Genomic DNA, 25,092 nt, shown 5'->3' on the forward strand with positions numbered 1-25,092 from the left:
TCTAAGGGAGCAGAGAGAAAGAACATTTAGAGCAAGAGGAACAAAGAGTATGACTGACTACAAGTCAATAAAAAGGACTAACTCCAGAATTTTTTTGGCAGGCAGGGTTCATACATTCAATAAATATTAAGTTACTATTGGCCTTGCAGCATGGAATACAGTGCTGAACTAGGCAGAAGTAATTCCTGTTCTCACTGGCCATTGTGAAGGAAGAATTGGGGGAGGGTGTGGAAATATTCCATCTAATTCAAGACAATATTTAAGTCACAGCTGAGGGCTTTGGGATGGAGAGGACAGACAATGGACCCAATGATCACCATTACATAGTTTCGAGAATCTCATTTTCATAACTCCATTCCTAGCAATTCCACCATGGAGAGTGGTTTATGGAACATCATGGAACTTTCTGGAACTCCTGGAAAGTCATACATCCCTGAACATTATCATCTAATGTGAGGGACACCTAAACTACAGAATGGTGGACAATAAGGCTAACCCCTCAGTGTCTTTCTGCTTCTCCCCTGAGTAACAGAAATGCTCTTTTGTGATTTGACCACAACTTTAGGGGTGATCCCATCCTTCTAGCCAATGAGAGGTTTAGGAACAAGCAGGCAACTTGATGGAAGACAATGCAATACGACAAGAGCTAGACTGGGGGCTTTTGAGAAAGTCTGTCTTTCTTAGTGGAGAGTATCCAGAGAGTCTCTCCCTAGGTTATCTGATGGATACAGCAAAGAAATGCTTCATTCACCCCGATTACCATTGTCAGCCATATGGCAATGGCAATCAATTAAGTGATCAATTAAAAATCACAAGGGAAGTTCGCCTTAGGATGATGTCAACTCGGTGGATGCCAGATGGAAAGATCAGAAGAACATTGGGTGCTTGATCTAGCTGATTGGCCAGAACCAATTTGGAAGCTCAGCTACCTCTGGACTTCTTGCACATAGGGTGTTAATACAGTCTTTAGTGTTTGGGTCTGTGTGTATAGAATATAGCACTACCTAATGGACATACTTGATAAAACAGAACCAGAAGTTTATTTCTGTGCTTATACCTCCAGTTGGCTTCATCAGGGCTTTGGTCCTTCTCCAAGGAAATGTACTCAGCCAGGTCCCATCCCTGCTTATCTGGCAGTCTGTACAATGCTCGTAGGGATTCTAATTCTTGTGTGGATCGATCCCTACTGGAAACACAAGTGGTGGGGATGTCAGCCTTTGGATTAAGTCAGGTTTGACCATAGCAAGCACTTTTCCAGAGCTTCCTGTGCCTCAGGGCCATGGCTGAGCAGTTTATACACTTTATTTACTCTTCTCAACAACCCTGTGAGGTGGGTCCTACTGCTTCATACATTTTATGGTCAAAGAAGGGGAAACATTACCAACACTAAGTAACGTGTCCAGAGATACACAGCTAGTAAGTGGCCGAAGCTAGACTCAGATTCAAGTCGTCTGGCTTCCGAGTCTGTGCCACTAGCTGAATTTTTTCTCATTTGAGGTGGTTCTATGATTCACAGATAAAAAGTGTATAAAGGAAGAGGCAGAAGTGATCAATTAAAATAGAACACACTTGAAATTATAAAATGGGAAAAACGCACCTTTAGACTTTGATCAATCTTCAGGGAAGCCTCTGCAGGCTTTGGAGAACAGAGTATTCGTTTTTGGCAATTACTCACATTTCTCGCTATTTCTTCATAATCTCATCTCCATCGTTTCTCTGTGACTGTCTCTCTTTTCATCTCTTCATGTGTGTTAAGAACAAGTGAAACGGCTACGTACCGAATCAGACAAATTCTGCAACATCTGGCCACACTTTGATAAGAATTCTATATTTTTACCTACTATGCAGGCGAAAAGAAAGTTCTGATATGAAAAGAAGCCCCATGTGAGCCTTCTCTCTGCCAAATGAATTGAGCTCACCCCACCTTTTTAATTTTGCAAAACATTTGTGTTGTGTCTCCAATCTCCCATGGTACACCAGTGGGCCGGGTGAGGGAAGGAGGGCCTACAGGGATGAGGTGCCTGGCTTGGCCCTACGGTGGGCTGCAGGTGCTTGGGAAGGCCGGCCAATGGGAGAGACTTCTTGGAACAAGCCTGACAAGTTACTGCTGGCCCAAGCCTCAGGCCTGATCTCCTTCCAGCTCGGCCCCAGGTCACCAAAAGGAAATGTATCTAATTTTCAAATCCCTCTTAGAGCCAAAGAGAATTCCAGCAAAATAGCCATAAACATTGAAAGAGTCTTGTCTGATTTAGGAAAACATTCCATTGGATTTAAAATGAAATATCCTGTGACTAATCTCATGGACGACTGGGAACGAGTCTAACTGCTCAATTTGGTGGTCAGTGAGAAGACTCTAGAGAGACTTTGTCCCTCCCCCACACCTCTTTGGGAATGGCAATAAATCAGCCAGGACTGAGTTTTCAAACAAGGATTGTGAAGGGTTTGCTGTTTGATCCTCAAGACCCCCTTCTTCTCAATTTGTCATTGATTTCCCATCAAGAGAGTTTGTGCAACTGAATCCCCTATGCAGTTCTGGCACTTTGTAAGCCAGTAAATAAAACCCAAATGTTAATTCTTATGAGCACAGCATTTCCTGCCAAGAAGTGAATAATGCACTATGAAGGAAACAGCACCATGAATCCTTGGATGAGGCAACAAGAAACAGAGGGGCAGAGTTGGGGAGTAGGGAGTAACCAGGGGGGTCAAACCAGAAAGGGAAGTCAAAGGGAAGAGGAAGAAGGAACTGAACTACTTCTTAAGGTAGTTGTCTTGTCCCCTTGACTTGACCAGAAGCTTCTGATGGCCAGCACCAGGCAGTAATGAGAACTAAGAGTAATTGTTCCATGTGTCTGCACTGCATGGAGCACTTTCCACATTAGTTTGTTTTTTCCTTACACTGATCTGGGAGGCAGGTTCTGCTGTTGTCCCAGGTATAGATGGTCCCACAGGGGGGTGAAGGGATGAGGCACCTATTGGGTGCCGGAGCCCACTCAGTCCCACTGTGTTGTCTGCCCCAGACAGGGAATGTCAAGTGTGGGTACGGTGACCGCCTGGTCCCATGTGCCCGGGATTGAAGGGGGTCCTGGGAAGCAGGACTTCCAGCTCGAAAACCAGGAATGTCCCAGTCAAATTGGGATGGGTTGGTCATCCTAGGTATGGATGGTCTGACAATGAGTAACCTCCTTAGCTATTGATGTCAAGAGCATTTTCAGAAAAATGGGCACTCAGCCTGTAGCTCTGTCTGTCCAAGGTGACCTGGCAAGTTGGCCTAGTAAAGATGATCTCATTTCTTGCCTAGAGGCACCCCCCAAAAAAATACCCTCCTGATATCTGACAAATGAAGAAGGGGACAACTATAATGACACATAATAATGTGTTTAACGAGACCAAAATTTCCCCTTGAACAATCTCCTAGGCCAAGATGGGAGGAAATCATCTTAAATTCCAGTTCCAGAAAGTCTGTAAGCAAATCATGATTCTTGTTTATTATTTTTAACCAACGGGTCCAACTAAAGGCACAGAGGTACTCTTTCTGCTTACCATTGGATCTGTGTAAGGCAGAAGAAAAGGATCCTACGCAGGGACCTCGTTCCCATTTCTGGGCCCTACTTCATGAGCCAAGACTTCTCACTTGTGAATTATGCTACAGTCAAGCCTCTGTCTGTCTCCTTGAGGAGTAAAGTCAATCTTGGAGTCCATCCAGGAATAATAGTTTCTACAACAAACAAAGCCGTACATTTGTAAACAGTGTTTTTACATATGTCATTGGATTTGAGCTCCTGGCAACCCTGTGAAACAAGGTAGATATTCCATGATGGGGAGGCCGAGGTCAGAAAAGATAAGAAATCGATGGCAGATCATACATTTAGGGATGGGTGGAGCTGAAAATCAAATCCGTCCCTTCTGATTCCACATTCAACATGCTTCTAGTGGCTCCTTCCTCTTAGGGGATCAGGATCGTCTAATGGTTTTAATACCAAAAAGAGCTTATGTGAGCTCCTTAAAGGAAATGGATATATACAAAGTAAATATCTTTGTATTTCCCAAACTGATCACAGTGCTTGGCACCCAGTAGATCATCAGTCACCCACCTGAGACAGAGGGGGCAAGGGGTAGGTCTGCCTCCAACATGAACTGGACTGAAGTTTGAATCCTAGCCCAGCTGTCTACCTGTGAACTTCCAGGCAAATCACATCACCTCTGAGCCTACAGGCCCTCCCCAGGCAGAGGTGCAGGTGAAAATGCCCTCAAAGCTGTGGTGCACGCCCGCAGTTAAGAGCCCAGGAGGGCTTGGCATGCACCAGTACTCCATAAGAGGTTGTTTTCAGGGGCCAGGATTCTGGCCACTTCCTTACGCCCAGCCCAGTGATGGAAATAGATGACCCAGGGCACAATGCTCTAATCTCTGGAGGCGGGCGGTGGACCAGATGCTTTCTGACCCTCTGTCATGTTTAACTCACCTTTCCCAGCAAAATGAGAGGGAATGTTCTTGACTCAGTCAACACAGTGACAGCGCTGTTGATGACCCCTTCCGTCTGTGCCTGGGGCCAACCTACAGGTGATAATTAGCTCTCAGAAAGCAGAAGGACATTAGCTCCATTCCAATTGAGATAATTAAATAAAGTGCCCACAGGTGGATCCAGTTAATGAGGCATCGACTGGGTTGCCACTGAGCCAGCCAGGCAGCAGGCATGGAGCTGGGGCAGGCACTTAGCATGGCTGACTAAGCCGTGGGCATGACCAAAAGCACGCAGCAATCCCCCCTTCTCCCTTTTCAACCCTCGGCTTGTTCCTGCCCTCGGTCCCCCAGGCACGTGGGTGTCTGGGAGGCAGGGACTTGCGCTCCGGGCTCTGCCACTAGCTCAGTGCATAACCTCCAGCAAGTATCTCCCTGTCCCTGCTGTGCTTCCTCAATTGTAAAGAGAAGGAAGCGGTTAAGGGGGCAGCTCACAATGAAAGAGCTTGGGGACAACAGGATTCAGTCTCACTTTCTCCTTGCCTCTCCAATACTGCTAGTTTCTGCTTCTCTCTTCTTGGCCTCATTCTATTCCCCTATAAATAGGCTGTCCTGTAAACAGGCAGCCTTCAGCAGCCCCATATTCATAGCTTTCCAGCGATGACATAGGAGGCAGAGTTGGGCTCCCTCCCAGTTACAATTTTTAAAATCCTAGAGGAGGACCTGATTGGTCCAGCTCAAATGAGAGGTTCACCTCGTGGACCAATCATTTTGGCTGGGAAGTGACAAGAACTTGCATTACTCCAGAGGCAGATCTATTGATCTGTCACCAAAAGCCACTTGAATTAGAATCTTCCATGGTGACAGAATTGTTGCACATGATGATTCTTCCCTCTTCTACAAAGCAGAGCAGAAGCAGGTGGTATTCCTGGTGTGTGGGGGGGTGGGGGGTGGGGGTGGTGTGGTTGTGGGTGTGTTGGTCCTCTGGAACAGGAATAGATATTTGCTTATCAAAATGATGTTATGAGTGATGGTTATTCTTCCAGATCAGTCTAAAAGTTAATTGGATGACCACGGACAAGTTACTTATCGCTCTGACTTTCAGTTTCCTTGCCTGGAAAATGAAGAATAGTAAGATTACTAGCTCACGGGTTGTTGAGGTCATTAAATAAGTCAGGTAGATTCAGTCCTTCACACACTGGCTGGGCAACAGCAAGCTCAATAAACTGTAGGCATTGTTATTAGAAAGTAAAGCACTGTGTGTATGTGCTTTAAACAACCATGGGGAACTTCACTTATAATGAAACGAGAGACTAATAAGACCCCTGATGAAAACACTTATTTTCTTTATTCTCAAGCACTGGTGGGTACAGAAAGGCAGGTTTAAGTGAAGAATGGTGTGAAGATTCTGATGTGAATCTTGGGAACACTTTCAAGGACCTTACATAGTGAATGTCCTCTTTCTGGCTAATTTTGCTGGTCACTTTCTTTTTCCTTTCCTGTCGCTGACATTACTCATTTGCTTTCTCGTGGTGTCAGAGACTTTTTAAGGGGGAGGGGAGGACTCAAAATAGGATGTAGGAGAAGAGAGAGAAGAGACAAGAAGAAAGAGACAGAAAATACAGGTTCTCTCGATGTGCCTGAGGAGTGTGCCACAGAGATGAAGAATACAAAGGAATAACTCTTATAATAGTTAACTAACAGTAACTAGTAGCATCGTAACTGCTTGGACCTGTATGTGAGACAAGAACCTAGCTGGGATACAAACAAGTGGGTTCCATGCAGTAGTAGACAGAGTGGGGGGTCTGGAGTGTGCATCATTCGCTTCAAGGGGATGGGTGGGAAGGACATGTGTGGGGTTTCTGGTGCTGACCCCCAAATGGTGCAGGAGACCAAGAACAGCTATATTGGTTCTTGAAGATCTCCAGGAAGGTACATCTCAAGGAGAAAATAGCAACAATGTTCCACTGAGCCTTTCTTTGTGTTCTATGCCCAAGTCCCCTGCTTTGAGCAATATACTCTGTCCTGCAATATACTCTGTCTAGGTAAGGATTGCCTTCTTGTTCCCATAGTGCTCGGTACCGAGCTCAGTCCCCAGGAGGCAATCTATAGCCATTGGAGGCAGTGAGTACTTGCAAATCAAAGTTGCTCCTAATGCTTCTCTCTGTGGATCAGTCAAGTTGCTCCCAATATTGATACTGCAGGACATTTTAGTTGACTTAGTAAAAGGGAAAGGGAATTCCCTTTGAGTGGTTTCATTCACTCATTGAGTCATTCATTCATTGATTCAACAAATAGTTCCTGAGGGCCTGGTGTTTATAAGGCTGTGGCGACTGCTAGGAACACATTGTGACCAAGACCCGCAAAGTTCCTGCCCTCCTGTAGTCTACATTTTGTAGGGGAAGAGAGATGAGAGGCCGCCAATGACCTATGACACGTGGTAAGCACTCCCAATGAAAATATAGGAGCATCTAGGAGAGTAGTATGTAAGGGATGCCTGAAAATGAACAAGAAGTTAATATTTTGGTCCCTGTTTCAAAATTAAGATCCACATTCTTTTTGGAACTTCAGTTATACTTAGAGTCATAAAGGAAATATAGACTCATTATGGAAAGCCTGGAAAATATAGAAAGCGTAAAGATGCAAAAATCTCCCATAAACCACTGTTAAAACCACACTTGTTTTATGCCTACTTGGGATCATATTGCATATAGTTTTGTAACCTGCTTTTTCATTTCAAATTACATGGTGAGCCTCTCCTCCACTCATAAATATTTAATTTAAAGCATCATTTTAAATAGCTGCATCCTATGCCATTATATAGATGTGCCATAAATTATTTAATCATCTCCCGATTGTTAAATATTTGGTTTGTTTCCATCCTTACAAACACGCTTCAATGACTCTCCTTGTTCCTAAATCTTTGTTTGAGATTCTGTTGGTTTCTTAGAATAGTTTCCTAGCCAGTCAGTCCCCAAATATGCATTGAGCAATTATTATATGCCCAGAAGTTTCTTTTGCTTTTCTAGCCTGTTTGGTCCTGTTAGGAATTCTTGACTACACTATCCTTAGATTTGTTCACCTGACAAAGTGGGCCTGTTGACCCTCATCGTGTCTTGGCCTCAGTTGTGCCCTTGGGCTCAGGGCATGAGGGGACCCCTGTCTTATTTGGACCTCTCTGTATCAAGTCTCTTTTCGTCATGATCTTTTATCTCTTGCTACTCAAGCTCTCTGAAGCTGTGTGCTGTGTTCACACACTCAGGCTTTCTGTGTCTTACCCATTCTCTTAGGGGCTGGGGCTGTGGCAGGAAGAGTCCCCAGAAATTGGACCAGACTCCTGAAAGTATATGTGTATTCTGGGGGGCGGAAGTGAAGCAGAGAAGGGGGCAATCCCAAGTCAGTGTGCAGGAACATAGAAGATGAAAATCTAAGTGGGGACAACGGGAAACTGGACTGCCTTCCTCTTGACCATTTCTTTGGATGGACTGAAGGAGGACTTGGGTTTCTAGGGTATATCACTGACCTGTCCCATTAACTGTTCCTAATCTGTAGGCAACCTCTGGAAAATTCCAAGGATACTGGAGTAGGTTGATTACATAATGGCCTCTCTTATTATATGTCTTTACCCTGTATAACTTTATAGCCCCTTCCCACTCAGATTCTGGCTTAGCCATGAGACTAATAGGACGCTAGTGATGGGGGGCAAATAGAGGTTTGAAAGCGTGGATCTATTTTCACCAACCCTCTTGCACAACTAGAGTCCCTCTCCATTCCAACTCTGACACTGATGTAAGAACATAGCAAGGCTAGCCTATTGAAGGGCTGTAGGAGCTATGAGGACCTAAGGCCATCCTAGGCCAGCCAGTCCACTGTCAATCTGTCACTGACTGCAGATACATGAGCAAGCCCAGCCAAGATGTGTGGAGGCTTCTCAGATCAGCTGAACTAACCCTTAGGCCCTGAGGAAAAAATAATAAATCATATATTAAGCTTTGGGGTTTTTTGTTACTCAGCAATAACTAACTGATACAGACCTTAATACTGAATATTAGAGAAGGTGGGCAGTGGGGGAAAAAGACAGGCAGAAGGTACAGCAACAGATTGAAACACTCAGAAAACCTCAGCTCTGAATTCACATGAAGCACTACTGTACAGCAGGACTCCCACCCCTGTGGCCGCCATTTGACCTCCAGGTTCGAGTTTGGCTATCCTTTCACTTGAAGGTATGCTCCTTTCTGATTAGCAGTCCCAGGAACCGGGTTTGTCAACTCCTGGAGATTATCTTCAGGGACTGACCCATCCTAGTTCTGAGGTTCTAGAACTGCACAACCATCAGGAGAGAACATTGGAGACCCCACGTGGGAATGCTGGGGGCTCTTTTGTCCTTGTCTACACTTTTGGCTTCCCCCTACCCACGTGGCTGACCTCCTGAGCTCAGGTTTCATTGGTTATTTCTCATCTGGAGCAGCCTGCAAGACTATATTTCATTATAGTCTCATTACTGGGTCCCCAAACTGGACAACAGCAGGTTGGTGAGGATAGATGGGAGGTCATCAGATGGATCAGTCCACCTCCTGCACAAAACATCTCCCTTTCCACCATGTTTGCCTCTTGCCTCATGTCCTGGGCATGGATGGGGCCATGAAACACAGCCCTTGGGGAATCTGAAACACACAGATTCACTCAATGCAAATAAATGGCCATTCATTCTAGTTTCTTTTTCCTTCAAGCTGGCTTCCAAACTGGAGAAAGGCAAATCGGCCTCCACTCTTCCCTCAATATTACATGGTGGTTTCAATCTCATTATTGTTGCATTATATGTAGCACATCTGTTACTGGTCAGGAGCCAACTATTTAATTCTATTAGATACATCTATACAGCAAAGTGATAATCTACACCAGGTTTGTGGAACAAGCACTTAATACTTGGCAGTGAGCAGCCGAAGGCTCAACGCACAAGCAAGAGAATGTCGGAGTCCCAGCTTAGCTGAGGGTCGCAGGCAGCCACAAAGCTCTGCTGCATTCTTCTTCCCCAGGCCTGCATTCCAGTGTGGGAACCGAGTCAGTCATCGGCTTGTTCCAACATCTGCAAGATATTGATGAGAATGAGGGAGGTGAAGAGGGGAGGGAGAGGGGAAACGTTTACCTAACCAAATGCTAACTCTTCCAAGGGGATTCATGTCAGCGCAGACTAAATGATGTGAGAGCTTTAGGCACATGTGGTAGTATTTACCCCCCAAGAAATGGACACAGATTCGTGTCTTGTTCAGTAAGTACAGCGCCTTAGACACACCTTCTACAGTTGCCCCCGAGTTCCTCTCTGTGTTTCTTGACTTCTTGTCTGCACCCTGGAGAATGGGTTTGCCCTCAGCATGGGGGCCACAGATGGGCACTGTGTGCTGGGCTCTCCGGCCCGGATCTGAGCCCGTGAAATGCTGGCCAGCACGGCTCCACAGTCTCCCAGACACCCCATCTTGCACACCCTCTGCAGCCACACTTGCTGTCTTGCACCCTAACTAGGTCACTTTTTGTTGGCATCTCTTGCATTTTTGCCCAGAGGGCTGGAGAAATGGGGAAGGAATGCTGATAGAATCTCTGTCTAGTTTCCCCTCCATCCAGCCGGAAGAATCGTTTTAAATCTCAAAATTGATGAAGGGAAGCAGGAAAGGGCAGGTCAAGGAGTAATCATGTCTCATATTTCATCGATTTTAAGTAAGATGTCATCAATTTGAAGATGCATCATTATTTTATATACAACTAAGAAAGAAAAAATGCTGACTCTTCAGTTATGATAATGCCATCAATTAAGAGACTCATCTCAATTTCAGAGATGTTAAAATACGGGGACAAAAATGTACATCTCAGCATGTTCAACCCCAGGGCTCTCCCAAGGCTGGCCACTATGACTTGGGTGACAGTGGAGACATTATTTAACATCTTTGTGCCTCGATTTCCTCATCTGTAAAATGGGAATAGTGAAAGCACCCAGCTCATACCGTTGTTATAAGGATTAAATACTAATGTATGTAAAGTGCTTCAAGGAGATGCTATGGGAGCATTTACTTACCATGTGACCTTAAATACATTGCTTAATATCCCTGAGCCTGTTTCCTCAGTTACCAAATGTAGGTGGCAATATTGTCCTATTTATTTCCCTTTAATGTGAACCAATGCTTGGACCTGCACTAGCCGGGAAGACAGGGAGATAAGGGGAGCTGGTGGAAGGAAAGAATCCATTATGGTGAGTGGACTCACAGGCCAGCACGTTGACCCATCCCTTCCTGGTCCTCCCAGTTGTCCGGGCCACATCTGTGGGACTGCCTTGCTGACTCCACTTGACCACACCAGGCTGCCCTTCTTTCTAGGAGTTCAGGGGAAAGACCTGGTTTGTCATTGGCCACTGTCTTTGCAGTTGATATGAACTGCAGTTGACTTTATATCCCAAATAGATGTGTGCCTTTGTCCCTGGGGTGCTTTAATCATCATTTGCCAAGAAGTTTCCTATTTAGTCTCATGGCTAATTTTCTTAATGGCCCTGGAGGGAAGGGAAGGTAGTATTATGATTCCTATTACTAAATGAGGAGACTGAGGGTCGAAGAAGTGAAATGGCAGCCCAGAGTCACCCAAAGCTGCTTCTCTTAGACATCGGTCACGGTACTTGTCCTGGTATGGTTGATTGGATTTCTGCCTGCCTCTATTCGGTGCCTCTCCCCGCCATGACCCTTCCTCCAGAAGGATTCTACATTTCTGCCTGTTGACATCAGACTTGGCCAGGTGACTTCATTTGGCCAGTGAAATGCAAGCTTCATCCAAGAAGAACCTCTAAGAGCTCTGCTTCATTTGCTATATGCCTGTTCCTTCTGCCATAACGTTGGCGAAGTTCCAGTGAGAGGCTGCTTTATCACTGGGTCCCCTGGTGAGGACAATGTGAAACAGAGTTGCAGATGGCCTACAAGGGACATGTAACATGAGCAAGAAGCAAACGTTTGGTTGTAAGCCATTGAGATTGTGGGGTTGTACGTTACCATAGCAAAACCCAGCCTATTCTAATAGATACAGTGTGCTTTATAAAACATACCATCATGCACAAGATCTGTACCTTTTACCACCCTCTACCTTTATGAAACATTTGCTCTTTTAGAAGAAGATAGTACCAGTGGCTTGGTAATGACAGCCTCTGATTCCTATCTTAGCACACACTCGTCTTCTTCATACAGTCCTGATTAGCTCCCTCTCGGCACAAAATCAAATATTTCTGATTATAGGCTAGAGCAGCGCAGTTTTAGCCATTGATGTCTCTTGGTATGGGTTCAGTTGTGCCCTCCGCTTCCTGCCAAATCCATGTGCTGAAGTCCTAATTCCCAGTACCTCAAAATGTGACCTTATGTGGAGACAGGGTCTTTACAGAGGTCATCAAGTAAAAACAAGGTCATTAGGGTGGGCCCTAAGCCAATACGACTGCTGTGCAGATGACAAGGGGACATTTGGACACAGAGACACGCATTCAGTAAGAACACCATGTGAACATGGAGGCGGCCATCCGCCAGCCAAGAAGAGAGGTTTGGAACAGACTTTTTCTCATAGTCCCCAAAAGGAACTGACCTGCCAACACCTTGAGGTCAGACTTTCTAGCCTCCATATATGTGAGACAATATATTTTTTGTTGTTTGAGCCAACCACTTTGTGAAACTTTGTTATGGCAACCCTAATAAATACACCTCATATATCTTTCAATTTCTTAAGAGTATGGAGATGGAAACAAATTGGTGGTAGCAAATTAGGGCAGAATGAGATGATATTTGGTAAATAAAAGTAGGGGTGGAGAGGAAGAGATACTCCACAGGCATGGCATCGGCAAGCTGCAGCATGGGGAATCCACCTCATGTCTTTGAGTTCTGGAAAGTACACTGATTCTGCTCACGTGTTGGGTGAGAGATGCTGGAGAAGGTAGGTTGGGGCCACGTCATGGAAGCAAACCTTGGTCTTGATGAATGGGCTAACTCTGAATGCTTTTGTTTTTTAAAAAAGATTTATTTATTTATTTTACAGAGAGAGAGAGCAGAGGGAAGGGCAGAGGTAGAGAGAATCTCAGACTCCACACTGAGCACGGAGCCCAATGTGGGGCTCAATCTCATAAGCCTGAGATCAAGGCCTGAGCCCAAACCAAGAGTTGGTCGCTTCACCAACTGCACCACCCAGGTGCCCCAGAATGCTTTCATTTTTGACAATCAGAAATTGCTACAGCTTTCTGAAGCATTCTCTGGTGGATCTGGGGTTTGTAAATGGTCAAAATTTAATCAGGACCAAGTCTAGTTGAGCAAAGGCAATCATAGAGTTGGGACAATAAGTAATGAAGTAATGAGTAGTTTTCTAGAGTGGTTGGCTTTTGGGAAGTAAATAGATCTCCCTCTGGCTACGTAGTTGCACATATTGCTTCTTGAAGAAGGTACTTTGGTCAAACTTCTGATACATCTCTCTGCTTGGCAGTGACATCTCAATCAGCCCCCCTGGAGGTGGCCTACTGAGTCTTGGCAGGCCTGTTCTCTCCAGCCCCTGGCATCAGCCCCGTGCTTGAAGAGGTACACCCGAGTCGGGCAGAACACTGCAACCTCTGACTGGCCAAAGTTGGGTGTGCAATGAGTAGTGCTGCCCTAGATCTGCCACAGAGGATCCCAGCCTTGACCTGATCCCACCATGTTTGCCCCATCTATGGCCGTGTGATAGTTTCTGCCTGCCTTCCTGGTTTTCCATTCCAGTTTTTCCAGCTCTCTGAGTTCAGAGCACTGAGCATCAGCCTGGGGCCTCTGGGCCTTGATGGACTCATCACGCTGAGGTTCTGGCAGAGGTCCTCCTTCAGGTGATTGGGACCTCATGCCTGGAGAACCATGGCAACATGATCCACTCCTCCAATCCATCTCCCATGGGCACTGACTCCACCCAGCCTGTGTTTACTGTGACAGCTTATGTAATATAAAATTGGACAATGGGTCACCCTTCTGAAAGGTAGTCAACAACCTTCCAGCCAGGCCATTGTTCAGGAGGCTGCCCCACCTGGATTGCTGAAGACCCTGTATACCGCACATCAAGCTCCCTTCCCCCAAGGTATAACCATAACCATTCATTTCCACAGATAACGGGGCGTGCTTGTTACTCCTGACCCTCAAATGAACATGGAGGGCTAAATGCCTAGTTTTGAAGGTGCCTGGGGACCTGCAGATAAATGATGGCACTCAGAAGCCAGGGGCTCGTGTTACCGTTGAGCTGCCCACAACTGGCTTTCCTCACTCTAAGTACCTTGGCAGCAGTGTCCTTTCCAGCTGTACGTCTCTTACTTAATGGAGAGCCCGTCCAGTGCTCTGAAGCAAAGGCCATGAGATTCAAATCCCATTCCAAGCAAGTGAGTGACAAGCAACTAATTTCCAAAGCTGTGCAGTGGATATTTTTCTTCCTTCAACCCTCTGGGAGAGAAAATGATGCAGATGAAATGCCCCAAGGGGGAGCAGCTTGTTGTAACTTATGATTAATCTTGAAAAACCACATGAGTTAAGCATCCCAGTCCTGGAGCTAACCTAAAACCAGGAACATGATACCGCTCCCTCGCACACCCGCTTGCTCCCTTTCTCCCCTGACCGCTCCCAGAAATCTTAGTTGCATTTATACAATGCAGCTCTCTTGCTGCTCAAGCCAGTGGGGGGGACATTTGCTGGGACCAGCTAAGACAAAGCAGCCTTGAGTCTATCTTGGGGGATAGCTCCTTTAGTAGGAATAATAGCCCCAATGCATCTTTAAAGGAGTTTGCTCTTTCAAATACTTGATTTTGTTCTTCATGAAAGCCCAGTGTTGGGGAGCATTTCATCCTCTCCTCAGTCCAATAAAGATGCTTCTGGAAGCATGTTGGGCCACCGCTGACCATCAGAGAAAATGGTCATGGTAAATGGAGCCCGGGGTGAAAGACAGCCCTCCCACCTCTTCACAAGTAAGGCATCTAGGTGCCCCCAAAGGGCTCTCTGTGCAAGGTGCCCACCTCTGACTGTAAGCAAATCATTTACCCCTCAGGCTCATGTTCTTCATATCAAAATTAGACCAACATTGTTTGCCCTACCTCCAAGATTGCTTGGGGAAACAAAGTCACTATGGCAATAACATCATCTGTGTGCCTCTGCTGTCTCTCTTGGGGTTTTTATGAAAATGAAGTGAGTTCATGCATGCAGCATGCTTAACAATCGTGCCTGGCACACAGTCAGTATGGAGTAAATGTTGGCCATTATTTTTGTTGGCTTTGAATGAAGCCACACCAAAGATGGTGAAAAGGAGAAAGTGTGTCACCAGCAAGAGCAGGAATTACCTCCCTATAATCACAGCTCTCAAGCTGTGACCCTGAGCAATCCATAGGGCAAGACGTTCTTTATCCCAACTACAAGTGATTCTTCTAGGTCGCCCCAACAGCAAAATGGGACCTTTGGAAAAGGCTGTCATGAATCAGGGACATTTCAACATAGCCCTTTTGATGTTGAGCCATCGTAATGCAAAACTGAGCCCAACCTTGTCCTCAAAACTGACCCTATGGGAGGGGAAGAGGAAGTGTTGCTATTTCTACAGTTCTTGTTAATAACTTCTTTTTTTAATGGAAAGTTTAAGCATTTGTTTTCTAGGCTGCATCAGAGCATCCTGGGTCAAAGTTATGATGTCAGATGTCTGTCCTCTCCCACAGACCACCCAGTCTTCTCAGACAGAGCTTCTTTCCTGGAGCTTGCTGTGGGTCGCTGGCCTATGAGGCTCTGTGGCAGGGGAGTAAATCAAAGGCAGAGTTGGACCAGTTTTATCCTAAGGAGAAAGAGGCAGCATTATTGGCCACAAGCTTGGGAAAGCCTGGGTTGGGGTACTGGGGTGTCCAGGCTTGCAAGGCATTTACATTAATTGGCCACCATTTATGCCTTCGTTCCCAGCTTATTTTAATTAGCTGCTTCCGGATTTAATCTCCCAAATGTTCTGCCTCCCGTCCTTGTTTAATCCTGCAGTCTGATGGGCCCTTATTTATGCACATCAATACTGTTTACAAACATGAAAGCCGCCCAGCGGTGTTTGAACTTTAGGCACTGCCATTGGTTATCGATAAGGAAAGGCAGCTCAGCAGGTGGCGCATCAATACTGACAGGTCAATATTGCATGCGCAGGCAAGATCCAGGCCTTTATGCATGGTCTGGGGGAGGAGGTTGCAGTTGGCAGAGGCTCCATCCCACTGGTCTTTGCCCTCTATTATCACCATCTTCTTTCCCATTCTGAGTCACTGATCACCTACAGGGTTGATGTGGTTATTGAAGAAGCTTGCTGTTGTAGCAATGGAAGAAACCTACCATTTTGGAAGAATGTCTTTTTTCCCAACAGACCCATAGGACCATGGTTCTCCTGGGGTGCTGGAATCGGAGTCAATTTTCTGCCAGGCTCCCACACTTTGGGATAAGTCAGAAGCTCTCTTGGCTTCCCTTTTTAAGTCTAGAAAATATGTCTCAATGGTTGAATGTGGTAACACATTCGAAAGTGTTTTTATAACAGTATGATGGGTCAAGTGGGTTGTGCAATGGTTTACGGAGCCCGACAGACACAGGTTCAAACTCCAGTTCTGCTCCTTCCTGGCTGGGTGCCCTCCAGTGGTTTACACAATCCCTCTAATTCCCAATTTACCCGTGTGTTAAATAGGCTATTTCAGAACTAAATGAGATTAAACATTAAAGGGTGTATGTAGCCTAGTACCTAAGACCTAAGAAACACCGTTACTCCATTATGATGGCTATTTTATTAAATTAAATTTATTAAATTCATTATCGGGACACCTGGATGGCTCAGTCGGTTAAGCGCCTGCCTTTGGCTCAGGTCATGATCCCAGGGTCCTGGAATTGAGTCCCGAGTTGGGCTCCTTGCTCAGCAGGGAGCCTGCTTCTCCCTCTGCTGTTCCCCCTGCTTGTGCTCTCTCTCTCTCCACAAATAAATAAATAAAAATTTTTAAAAGATTATTATCATTATCATTATTATTATTACAATTCCCAGGTCAGCCACTGCTTAACTGAGTGAATTTGGAGAACTTACTATTCTTCCTGAGCCCTGATTTCTTCAGTTGTCAAATATGAATCATAGCATCAATGTCTCAAGATTCTCAGAATTGAATGAAAATATTGTGTGATCCACAGACTGGCATATTTGAGGTTCTCTCAATGCACCGTCCCCCAACGGTAGTTTTCTCTCTTTCCTTCTGTGGAGAGATGTAAACCTCCTTTTTTTTTTTTTTTTTTTTGTGCCGGCACCGGATGTGAGAACATGGCTGACTTCCCTCAGGTGGTGTCTCAGGTGGCAATGTTCACAAGACCCCTATGGATTTTTTTTTTTTTTTTTTTTTTGTCTTTTGTCACTTAACCATCTCCTCCTCTCTGCATTTCGCAATGCAATCTGTGGGAAGCAGCTTGGTTAATTCAGGACTTCATTTTTACAAGTTCCTGCATGGGACTCCAACTTCCAAGGGGGTGAGTCCCCACAGCCCCTCTGCTGTGTGACAGAGAAACTATGTTTCTAGGACTTCTGCCATGACAGCTGCCCAAGCCACATATACACATTTAGCCTCTGATGATGCACTGAGGGGCCTTGGTCTTTACTGAGGTTATTAACTGGCTGGGTGCTTTGGGATTAGCACTTCCCCCAACGGTAATGACTCTCCAAACAAACAATTTAAAAATCTGCCTTCCAGGAGAGTGACTGACTCATCTGGATTTGCCTGAACTTTCCTTCTTTCAGGACTGAAAGACCCATGTCCCAAGAACCTCCTCAGTCCTGGGCATCCTACAGCATCTGTTACCCTACCTTCCTGGGTGATCAAATTATCTTCCCTTTAAGCTAAGGATGACACGAAAAAAACTTGAGACCACTTGTGGGGTTTCTCTTGCAGAAAGGAACAGGGACACCCAAAGAGACCTGGGCTCCCGCAGAGAACATACGAGGCAGGTCTTTCCTAGAAGAGATTCTGTAGAAAGGACTAGATGGTATGGATGGTGTGATGGGATACACCACTCAACTTCTTTGAATCATGACCACCCCTTTTCTCTACTCCCCACCTCCCCTTTGAGTCATATGTAAGACCTCTTGGGGTAAAGCACAGCCCATAGTAAATCTAAAGACAATTTTGGTATCTCTCTGGGTTTAAGAGTCATAAAAGCTCTAGTCTCTTTGAGAAAGAACAGCAGAAGCCACTCTACCAGATATGTAACAGAAACTTGAGAATAATTTTAATCATAAGCAAAACAAACCAGGTTAAAGATACTGTTCAGGTCTGGTATAACTGATGTTTCTGTGGACTTTAGATTTTAAAGAAATGGAGTAAGCGAGGAAAGCAAATATAGTAGCTGATGTTTCCTGGGTATGTGGTGCACCCCAAGCACTGTGCGAACCAACTGCTCATCAGCCTCATCTCATCTATTCTAAGTAGCAAGCCTAGAAGAGAGGTACCATTATTATTTGTATCTTGGAGTTGAAAGCATGAGTTCCGAAGATGTGGAAGGAACTGGTCTAAGGCTGTACAACTAGCGAGGGTCAAGGCCAGGATGTGAAATTTGGTCTTCAGGGCACAGAGCCGTGGTCTTGAATAGTGAGCTACACTGCCTACCACTGTCTTGTCTTCCCCTTATGTTCAACCTCACCATTGCCGCCATAGATTTTTAACATGATTTCTTGAAAACTTCATAGGTGCTTTGCTCAAGAGGAACCCAAGTAGTCTATGCTATTGTAATGCTGTCTGCCATGTGCACGCATGCACACGCACACACCTGCACACACACGGGCTGGTAAAAATGCAGAGACACAAGTGGAATCGTTGTAAAACATGTAGCTTTTCTTTTAACTTTGAGCTTTCCATGCATCCGTCTCAGTGACTGTCAGCCAGCCAATTTAGAGGGTATAGCCCTCCAAATTCCGAAGGATTTGGAGGGGGTGGGGGAGGGAGAGGAAGATGCTGGTGCAGCGGGCGGAGAGTCATAGAAAGTAGAAAGCTCTGTGTAGGTCATGGCCCCTCACTCTCAAGTCTTCAGAAAAGTTAAAACCTTTATGATTGGAAGCCTTGAGAGCAACAAGGGACCAAAATCTAGCCTGTGGCCATCCTGAGGCATCACCCCAGGAACACATGCATAGAACTTCATGGAGGGTGGGGGAGGCTGGGAACTGGGAGAAGCTGGGAGGAGGGTTCTGGGCTTAGTGGCTGAGCTGGGAGGCAGACTGGAATTGGGAATATGAGTCAAGTTCACCTGGTCTCTCAGGGGAAGATGGTTTCAAGTGTGTCTGGGCCACACACATCCTTCAAGTCCTTAAACATCTGGCCATGTGTTTTCAAAATCCCAGATTCTGCTAGCCCAAGACTCTGAGAGCAAGGAAGTGCTGTTCTGGGCAGCTTACCCTTCTCCATGTATGTCCGCCAGAACCCTAGGGGCTGGAAAATTCTGATTCTGCCACAAAGGTCCTTTGAGTGCATCTCCTTTCCCTCCCCTCTACCTCAGGTTCCTTCTCATCCCTCCTTCCCCCAAAGAATGCCAACCAGTTTATAAGATACTTTGGGTTTGCCAGCTTCCAGAAGCAGGGTGAACTGGGGGTACGAAGCTGCAACTTCAACTGCTTTCAACGTTCCCCCTTTCATGGGAGGCGAACACAAAAGACAGCCCCAGACCCATGCGGTTGACAGTTGGGAGATACTTCTTGGAGATACCTCTGGCACTAAATTCCCAGAGGCCTCCATGAGCTAGAAGTCGCTTTGTTTACCTCTGAGAAAGGATCCTCCTTTATGGACCGTGTAGACGGTTTGGTGTCGGGGGCCCGTTCTCTGAGATTCTGGAAAAGTTTTCTTAAACATCAACAAGTCGCTGCTGGGTCTCCAAGACTGTCAATGCCTCTTTAGCCAAACGACGGACAGTGTGGAGCTTTGGAAAACACCATCTTCACAAGGTAAGTAAGGCGTTCGGCAGTAAATCTGGACTTTTTTCTCCCCCTTCCCTGTCTACCTTTTTTTTCTTGCTAATTGGCAGAAAATTAATGAACGAGGCACTGATTGAACAGATGCTCCTCATGGAAAAAGGCAGAATTGGAGTTTTTCTTGCCCTCTTTTTGTTTTTGTTTTTGTTTTGAACACATCAAGAAGGTAGTAACATGTGGCAGGTCAAAAATTAAGAGAAGGTAACAGTACAGATTGTAAAGAACACAAAGGAGTTGGAGTGTGTGTGTGCGCGTGCGTGTGTGTGCGTGAGTGTGTGCGCGCGGGGGTGTATTTTCTCTTTTGTTTTAACTTCCTTGCATCTTTTTTTTTTTTAAAGCTCATATTCGGCTGTAGCTCATAATTAGCAGCTAGGCCTCTGGGACCTAATTAACCAATTCAATTAACAAAAAAAGCACACAAGTCACCCTGACATTTGTCAGCCGTTAGGAAGGATGTCAGACTGGCAGTTTCAGCCGAAACATTAATGGTGATTAGCTCATTTTGCGACGCACTTTACTCCACTATCTTCCTGGTGAGGCGGCTTCTAAGCCACACTGTCCGGAGCTATGGGCCAGTAGCTTGACCTTCAGAGGTCAATAGACTGCTCCCTCCTAGCTCTTCCACTGGGTCAAGGGGTCCCGTCCCAACCTTAGCTAAGACACGCCTGCACTTCTCCCAAGTTCCCACTAAGTCCTTTTGGATAAGCCTAAATACTCTGGGCTATTTCTCCAGGGCATAAGAATTCAGCAAAGGCTTATTTATTAGGGATGAAATTTTTAAAATCTCATTACCATTATTATTTTTGGCCTATTGGTTCCCACATTTACTTCCTGCACTCAGCAAGGTTGCTGCAGCCAGATCCGGCAGGCAGTTCCTGCATTTGGGCACTGTCGTTGTTCTTGGAGTGGATTAACTCCGGTATCTTATGGGAGGCAGACAGGTATTTATATGGGAGCGGTGGCCATCTTTGTCTCTGATCTCCCTTAATGTAACTCTACTTCCCTGGACTCCCGGATTTAATAATAAGCAAGGAAGTCTATGTAAATAAAAAGCTCAGGTGCACGGGTGGACAGATAAAGGGGGGGTTCTGAAATATCAGAGACTAGGTGGTTTTCTCCCAGCGTCTTCCTCTTCCTGACTTCCGTCGGTCTTCAAGGAAGTTTCCAAGGCTTGTTGTGCCAGCCTGAAGAAATAATAATCAGCAGGTACCACAGGGAGATTGTGCTCGGCCGCATGTAAGTGAAAACTCAAGTAAGCATGAGTTAAATGCATGGGGATTTATTGTTCTCACCCGACAAGAGGGCCTGAGGAAGGCACTCAAGCTGGTACAGCTCCTCCACAACTCCATAAACCTTCCCCCATCCTCTACCCTCTGTCCCACTCTCCTCAGCCTGTGTGGGGCTTGTCCTCATGGTTGCAAGATAGCAGCTCCCATCCTTCCAGGCCTTGCAACTGTGTTCTGGGAAGGAAGAGTGTGCAGGGCAAAAGGCGAAAAAGCCTTGCAAAGTCTGTTTCTTTTTAAAGCAAGAAAACCATAGTTTTCCAGGAAGTCCTACCCAGCAGACACCCCCCTTTGACTGACCAGAACCGTGTCAGATGGATACCTCACCTACAAGGGACACTGAGAAATCGAGATTTTCTTGGCTGGATACACTGCTGGGTATTGAGATTCTGTCAGTAAGGAAGGAAGGAGGGACAGATATTGGTTCACTAGCAACATTTGCCTCAACCATGTATTGAATCCCTACGAGCGGGACCTGTTTTCTCTGCAAGAGCTCTGCAGGTTGGTGATGAGATCCCTGTTTGACAGATCAGACAGAGGATGCTCAGAGAGGTTAAGGAGTTTGCCTAAGATCACATTGCTGGCAAGCGGCAGTGCAACGATTAAGATTCAGATGTGCTGGAGCTGAAGCCTGTGGGTTTTTTCTGCCATTACCACCATAGGCTAGCTGTGGGTTCTCAACGACTCAATCTATAGCCACACAGCAGAAACCCCTGCCGATGGAGATTTTTGCCCAGTTGAAAACTTGGGAACGGGATACTCAGAAGGTGCTCTCGCCCCTCCAGGTTGCCTCTGTTGTTTGCCTGGTTCCGAGCCGCATGCTAATAACCACACATATGGGTCTCATTTCCCCCAGAGCTTGCCCAAGTAAGCCCCCAAAGCCACCTTGCTGGTCACCCTCTGCGCCTTCCTGCCGGCCCCCAGCCCCCGCTCACACACAAAGTTGACCCATTCAAGCTGGAGACAGCCCAGGCTGTGCAATTAGGCTGGGGGAGAAAACAGACGCTATTTCAAAAGGTGACTCCCTACCATTTTGAAATAAGGCTTCATTAATTGCAGGCCCCTATTGATTCATTACCATGAAACAGCCTGGACTGCTTGCCTGTAGCATAACCTTTCTCAGCCGAGGGAGCTGGACATTCTTTGCAGGTAATCTACAGGGCCCAACAGCAAATATCTGGAATCGGGACTATTCATGCATGAACAATATAGCAGCTCCTTATTGTCACGCCCATTGTTCCTGCACAAAGAGCAGCGGGCCGGTTAAATCTATTTTAGCTGAGAAGGCTCTACAGAAAGCCTTGCTACCAAGCATTTGATAGTGATCACAGAGTCACATCAGGGAACAGCCGCTGAAAGGAGGAAGTCATTTTTATTGCCGAACGTGAGAGGTGACAACCTCTCCTCAGCTCCGGCTCCCCAGGACTTAGGCCTCTAAGTGGGAGTGAGGGTTTTGTTTTGTTTTGTTTTTAAGGCCACTCAATGAGAGTGGGTTTTTAAAGGGGGCGATGGTGCGGATAGGCGGGAGGAGAAAAAGGTATCACACAATGTCGCATTCAGGCAACATATGTGAGCTGGGGATTCATTCAATTTTAAAACCGTGTTCCCAGGGGAATCAAGTCTGTGAGTGTGAATTATAGCAAAGGGTGTGGTGGCCGGAGAGTTGCTGGTGCCAAAAGGGTACCATTTGGAATGAGGAGTCTAGTGTGGAGAAAATGGGGATTCCACCCTGCATTTGCCTCTCTTTGGCCTCTCTGCAGAGAGTGAGCCCATCAGGGATGGTCCCTTTGAGATTTCTGTAATGTCCAACGCATGGCAGGCCTGGACGCCGATGGAGAGAAGATTCAGCCGGGTAAGACACAGAAGGGACTGAAAATATTATTTAGTCCAGCGGCAGAGAGAGAACCGGGAAGGCATCTGGGGCTTTCCCTGCTTGTTAGTTTGGGATTAGAAGCCAACCCACCGCTTCTCATCCTCCTTGAGTAGCCATAAGCATGCTCTCGTGCCCTCCCAGGGCATCTCAGAGCTGACCATCAGGCCTGCTCTCGACGTCAGGAAGCCGTCATGGCGCGTTCACCACGGTGAACGAACCTCCAGTTACAGGGCAAAAAGGCGGGGTGCAGCTGACAGCCATCTGTTTGCCAGTCGGCGCTGCAGGAGACAGAATCCGGGAAGTGGGTACCATTGGTTGCTTGGAATCATTCATTCCACAAATATCTAGAAAGGTGTGGGGAAATAAAGACCAACCAAATGAAAAAAAGTAAAGGCTATTTAATTAGAGCTTGCCACAGCCAGGGAGTCAGCCCCCATCGCTTGCCTTTGGCAGAAACTCAAAGGCAGGCAGGAGTGAGGCAGCTTTGCAGCGGGCAAGAGAAGCTGGAGGTGTGGCCTGCCTGGAGGCTGTTGGCCTGGGGAAGGGGGAGGTGGGAGAAGCCAAGTGTCCTAGGAGGGGAGTGTCCCGTGTGGTTGGTTAGGGTATCTATTTGGCTTGATCTCCTTGGTCCTAAGTTGGAATCAGAGATGACAACTAGGGAGGCTGTCAGCTATTATCCGAGTCCTGGCTATTCGGGGCTGATGGTTACAGACGTTCCTGTTTTGCTCCCTGGATTGTCCCTAGAAATAGCAGCCTGGCTTCCTGGGCTGTTGGTGGCAGATAAGGGGGCGCTGCGGGTTGTGGGTCAAAGTTCTCTTCTTACTTGTGGTCATTGTGCCTTTGTATTTTCAGTCTCTCAAGTAGATAAGGCCCTAAGTTGAGGATAGACGCCTTAAGCCCTCAGGTTGCTTCTAGCTTGGTTTAATCGTTTTTTTCCCCGCCATTCTTGTGCTTGGGAAAAATAAAAATAATTACACAGATTTGCTTAGATGTGCCTTCTCAATAACTACAACCGACTCCTCACAGATCTCACTTTGTTCCCAAATCACAAGTGCCTCTAAAACTGAAAGTCGAAACTGGTTGCTTCAGGTAGGAGACGCCATGTTGCTTTGTGAGCCACGTCTCCAAATAAGAGGGACCTCTGGGAGTCTCACATCTACCTTCCTTCTTCCACCCTGGCTCCCACACGGTCAAGCAGATTCATAGTCAAGTCCGGGGAAAATACCATTCTGCTTTTGGCTTTGTGTTGTACTTCTCATGGTCTTGGGTCCAATGCTACATGCTAATATTGTCCACCCTGTGGTAATACATGTGTGTACACATATAGATTTCATTGTTGTAAAGTTATATAGCTTATATTAACATACGAAACATCCTGTAGATCCTAAGCGTAAGAACAAAGAGTATGTGATTTTTTTTTTTTTTAAAGATTTTATTTATTTATTTGAGACAGAGAGAATGAGAGACAGAGAGCATGAGAGGGAAGAGGGTCAGAGGGAGAAGCAGACTCCCTGCCGAGCAGGGAGCCCGATGCGGGACTCGATCCAGGTACTCCAGGATCATGACCTGAGCCGAAGGCAGTCGCTTAACCAACTGAGCCACCCAGGCGCCCCAAGAGTATGTGATTAAAAAGTGAACCAGTGGGGTGCCTGGGTGGCTCAGTTGGTTAAGTGTCCAACTTCTGATTTTGGCTCTCGTCATAATCTCAGGGTCCTGGGATCGAGCCCCATGTCAGGCTCTCTGCTCAGTGGGGAGTCTGCTTCTCCCTCTTCCTCTGCCCCTCCCCCACCACCCTGCCCGTGTTCTTTCTCTTTCAAATAAATAAAACCAAAAAAAAAAAAAAAAGATTCTCTCTCCCTCTCCCTCTGCCCCTCCCCGCCCCCCCTAAAAAAAAAAAGTGCACCAGAGACTTTCACAAGAGCAAACATAGCTTAGAAGATGTCCTTAGAAGATGATACAAAAGGTTGTAGAAATTGTTTGGTTTGTGACAGTAAATTTTTTTAATTAAACAGATAATACAGAGACATTTCCTGTATCCTTTACCCCTGCCCAGCTTTATTCAGGAATAATTGACAAATGTAATTGTATACATTTGAAGCAAGCAACATGATGATTTGATATGCATATACATTGTGGAATGATTACTGAGATCAAGATAATTAACACACTTATCACCTCACACAGTTAACTCTTTTTTGTGGTGAGAACACTTAAGATCTACTCTCAGCAAATTTCAAGTATTTGATATCATATTATTAACTGTTTGGTTGCTATGCTGTACATTAGATCTGAGGATCTAATGTTATAACTGAAAGTTTGTACACTTTGACCTACATCTCCCCATTTCCCCCTCTGTCCAGCCCCGGCAACCACTGTTCTAGTCTCTCTTTCTATGAAATTGATCTTTTTTTTTTTTTTTTCCAGATTCCACATAGAAGTTCTCTGTCAGGCTTATTTCACTTAGCACAACACCCACCAGG

The sequence above is a fragment of the Mirounga angustirostris genome, unplaced genomic scaffold (assembly GCF_029215605.1).
Source record: "Mirounga angustirostris isolate CCGP_5_RB_7025 unplaced genomic scaffold, mMirAng1.0.hap1 SCAF_6, whole genome shotgun sequence".
Lineage (NCBI taxonomy): Eukaryota > Metazoa > Chordata > Mammalia > Carnivora > Phocidae > Mirounga > Mirounga angustirostris.